Source organism: Mesocricetus auratus, unplaced genomic scaffold (genome assembly GCF_017639785.1).
Source record: "Mesocricetus auratus isolate SY011 unplaced genomic scaffold, BCM_Maur_2.0 Super-Scaffold_100008, whole genome shotgun sequence".
NCBI lineage: Eukaryota > Metazoa > Chordata > Mammalia > Rodentia > Cricetidae > Mesocricetus > Mesocricetus auratus.
Window position 1 is genome coordinate 84,091,025 of NW_024429192.1, and position 4,906 is coordinate 84,095,930.

The window sequence follows — 4,906 nt, forward strand, 5'->3', positions numbered from 1 at the left end:
GACTTTTACCTAATGCAAGCAGAGATAAATGAAGGGAGAGAAAGAGAGGCCAGTGGCTCTTAAGAACAACACAAGTCCCAGCTAGTGGGTCATAAGTGTGGCTTAGGCACAGGGGCTGTGTGTGCAGGAGTGTGTGGGTGCTGTGGTGTGGAAAGACTGTCCAGTGTGGGAGCCAGGAAGATGGATTAGTTGGTAAAAGCTCTGCCACACAATCCTGATGACCTGAGTTCTCATCCTGGGACACCACAGCTGGAGATGGTGTGTCTAGCAGGATGGAGGACAACCCACAGCCGAAGCTCACTTCCAGCTAGCCTGGAACACAGTGCAGTGGCAAACAACAGAGGACACCTTCCCTCTGCCCTCAAAACAAGGTGGCATGTGTACTCCCACACTCACACGCGTGTGCACGTGTGCACACACACACACACACAAACACACAGAGTGATGCATAAATAAACATTAAACCAAGAGTGTCCAATGTGTGTGGAAAAAGATGAAGGCCTTGGGGGTCACTGGGATGGGGCTGTTACATCACTTCCTTTGTCATTACTACCAGGAGCAGGAAGTTCCTGGTAGTAATGAACTCAACAAACCATGAGAAGATGGATCGCCTCAGTGCCCCCTCCCCTTGTATGTTGTCAGGGGCTGTGAAGACTCGGGTACTCCTCATGTCTCTAATGCATGGGCCTCTGTTATCTCCCAGGCAGGAATCGGCACATGTATCTCTTTGTCCTTAGGCCAGGCTCCTTCTGTTCCAACCATTAAACATCATCAAACTAGGAACCAGCGGATTCCCAGTGTGACCCCTGTTAAGAATTCAAGACAAAGCCCCACAAAGCCTCTCCCATGAGTGAGGGCCCAGGGATAGGGTGTCTCTCTTTAACATCACTGCCGTGAGCATCCACAGTTAACTGAGGACCAGAGGGAAGCAAGGAAGAAGAGGAGAAACATTTGGCAGGGCTTCCCCAGGCATCTCCCTGTCTGTCCACTGTAAGTACCACCGTTAAGAACATAGGTGCTGGGGTGTAGCTCCATGGTTGAACACTTGCTTAGCATGTACAACACTCCAGTACGGAACCCAGCATGGGACAAAGAAAGACTAAGAAAAAGAAAGCATTCCAGTTTCAGCATTCCAGAGAGATTTCTGTCTATTGCCCTGGGACATACCTCACTCATAAAATCAAAGCAATTAAAGTCACTTTTTTATTTGAGAGTCCCATTTCCAACTCAAAACCATCAATAAGCAGGTGTTATGTGTAAATGCAAATGTAAATACATTTGCAAAGCTGTGACAGGACCAAGAAAGGGACAGGTGTGTGCCTTGCTGTGCACAGGACCACCCCACGCCTGGAGTCTCCTCCCCTCTCATGAGTCCGAGCAGTGTGGTCAATGAGAACTAGATACCCATAAGGGGAGAAGAAAGTTTATGGGGGGACTGGACTGTGAGGACACACCAAGGCTCTCAGAGAAGATCCCGGCCTCGTCACTTGCCCCTTACTGAGCTGTCTTTTGTGTCATCGCTGGTTCAAATTGGCCTCCTCATTATCTCAGCTGAACTTGCCCTGTTTCTCCCAGTGAACACAGAACTTTCAACTCTCTGAGAACACTTTTCACCACCCACTGCATCTGCAGTCAAGTGTACAGAGGGGAGGCTCCCAGACACATACCAGATATCCTGCAAACCAGATACTTGCATTGAGGTTCATAATCGTAGCAACATTAGGAAGTCACAACAAGATAATTTTATGGTTAGGGTCATCACAACATAAAGAACTGTATTAAAGGGTCACAGCATTAGGAAGGTTGAGAATCACTGCTCTAGATTCTCACTACTGCCCAGGCAGGGGATGGGGATGGGGGGTGACAGACATTCCTGTAATCCCAGCAGTTGGGAGGCAGAGGCAGATCAAGGCCAGCCTGCCTACACAGTGAGACCCTGCCTCAAAAAATAAGGAAGAGGGGGGAAGGAATGGGAAGACACACACACACACACACACACACACACGTATATATATAGAGAGAGAAACAGAAAGACAGACAGACAGACAGACAGACAGACAGACAGACAGACAGACAGAGACAGAGAGAGACTCAAACTACTCAAACCCTGTTATCGTCTGTTGCAAGATGCGGACCACGGTGGCAAACATCTAAGAGGCTGCTGAGGCAATGTTCACCCAGTTATTGTTTTAATCATATCATTATCATCCACAGCACAGGATTAATAAAAACAGGGATTGTAAAGGAATTCTTGAGGAGAGCTGACACTATCTACTGGGTAATAAAAGGAAGCCCTATTTGTGAACCACCATGTGGGTGCTGGGAATTGAACTCAGGACTTCTGGAAGAATAGCCAGTGCTCTTAACCACTGAGCCATCTCTCCAGTCCCAGGATGCCCCATTTGTAATAACCAAGTCTTCTTGTCTCACAAGTTCAGAAAGCAAACCCTGAGGAAGAGTATGAGGGGCCACAGACATGAGGCCCACACAGGATTCCAAGGAATCATCTCTCAGAGTCACTGTCTGCCACCACAGTCATAACTCCATTCAAACAAACTTGGGGGCTCTTATGGAGAGGGGTGACACCCTCACCACCACCACCACCACCACCACCCTTTCATTCACAGAGGACACACACAAGGCCAAATGTCATGGCCACAGCAATGTTGGATGCTGGGCCTCTCTGCACACAGTGAGCACGTGGTGACTCTCTGAGCCAGTCACCCCCTTGCCTCCCCCTTTAAATAAGCCAGCAACATGCCCGCTGCTCTGACATATAACAAACCACATCAGAAGCAATGGCCGGGTGTCTTGCCCTGTCCCTCCTTAAATGCCCTGAGTCTTAAATGCCCTGAGTCTTGACAATGGCTCCTTTGCAATTTGATTCCCCCAGCCTGGTCAAGGCAGCCTATGACCACAGAAAGCAGGAAGCTGCTGTCAAGAGAGGGCAGAGGGCGGGAGATGAAGTGTCTCTCAGACGAAAAGAAAGAGAAGGAGATTGTATCCAGGCGGGTTATGCCTCACCCACCCTGACCTCCTCTCCTGTCTTCACAGAGCAGAACCCAGCTTGGTGACCAAAGGACACAGACAGTTGTAGGCCATGGATGGCCCTGAATTCCAGCATAGCCAAGCATCTAGGTCCCCCTCAGTGTGCAACTCTGAGATGGCCTCATCGAACACAGCCAGGGGAAGGGAGGAGAGGAGACTCACTTTTCCCTTCTTGTTTTTATGAATTTCTATCCCTGTCAGTCACGGGATGCAGCCCCCTTTGAGTTCACCTTGCTCCTGGACTACCTACCTGAAGTTATCTAAAGGGAAGGGGAGGCCCAGCCCCAGCAGGGGGCACTAAGTTCAAGAGCAATGCCTGCTTAGACCTGAATCATTGCCCAGAGACACAGGCAGCTCACAGCCCTCAGCCCTGAGCTGTGCCCTGTGTTCATGCAGAGGGGAGCAGGGCAGCCAGGTACCCTTAGCCCAAGACACCCCTCGGTGGCCCGGCTCTGAGGAAGAGACAAACAACCGGAAGGATAAGAATCTAAGCTATGACTGATCACAGAACAGTGAGAAAGCAGACCTGGGGACAGAGACTGACAGGGTCCCCATGGGCCCAGGTACAAGATGCCTTGGAGCTTAAGAAGCCTAGAAACAGATGGACAAGTGGGAACCACATTCTGCATGCAGTGCTACATCGGGGCCAAGCTTCCCCAACAATATTTAATCACTAAGGGCTTCCCCATGGTTATCAGGGGAGCTGTGGAAGATATCTGTCTTCTTCAGGGTATGTGTTCAGTAGCCCAGGCTTATCGTTGCTCCTCTGTAGACAGTCGGGGTGGGGGTGGGGGTGAAAATCACGAAGCAGATAATTTTCAGGACAGGATGCACCGTCAGCCCAGATGTCAGCTCAGGATCAGAGTCCCCGAGGAGGGTGGCCGTGACTCATGCTGGCCTCTCTGCCCCTTCTAACTGGGTTTCTGCTCACAATCTGAGCCTCCCGGTGCTCCTGGGTCTTTCTCACAGTGGAGACTTGTGTTTGGTAATTGTCAGCAGCATAGCAAAGGGGATTCAACCCACCCAGATACTCCAGGTTCCCACGAGAGGTTAGACTCTCCTTGGGGATGCTGAACCAGAGCCAGTTGGCTGGCTGTCAGTGCTAATCCAAACATGGCCAAGGCCCCTTGGGCCAGCAATAAACCCAGCACTGTGAAAACAGACCCTGGAGCCAGGGATACAGTGCTAGCTTCAGTAATGATTAACTGGCAGCCAGGGAGCCCTGGAGGTCAGAGTGATAATAAGAAAGTTCCCCAAAACCTACCCCAAGTACAGAGGGCCTGGAAGGAGCTGGCCTGCCACCACTACTAACCAGTGTCCTACCCAGGCTGAGGGCACACTTTCCAGCCACCCAAGCATTAGGGCCGCCCTCACCTCCCTCATGGGAACAGGAGCTCTGAGACTACAGACTGAGAGAATGGGCCCTTGTAAAGTCCAAGGTGAGCCCTTGAGGCTTCCTGGGAGGCTGCATTTCCCCAAACTCTAGACTGATAAGGCTTTCCAAGTAGAAGGGCTTAGAGCTTATCTTTATTGCCTGGTTGGTCCTAAGGCACAGAGGGCCTCTCTGTTCCAGTGAAAGTAGGAACAGAGGAACGGGCTTTTTCAGGGACTTTTCAGCTCTCGGATGCTGCTGATTCCTCCTCATCTTCTTCTTCTTCCTCCTCCTTCACCTTCCTCCTCCTCCCCGTCATCCTCCATCTTTTTCCTCCTCCTCTCCCTCCTCCATATTTCTCCTCTTCTGTCTTTCTCCGTCTTATTCTTCCTCCCCTCCTGCCGCCCCTTGTCTTACTTAATCAACTGGCCTCAAATCGTCAACCCACCTGCCTTAGTCTCCTGAGTGTTGGGATTTTTCCCCCAC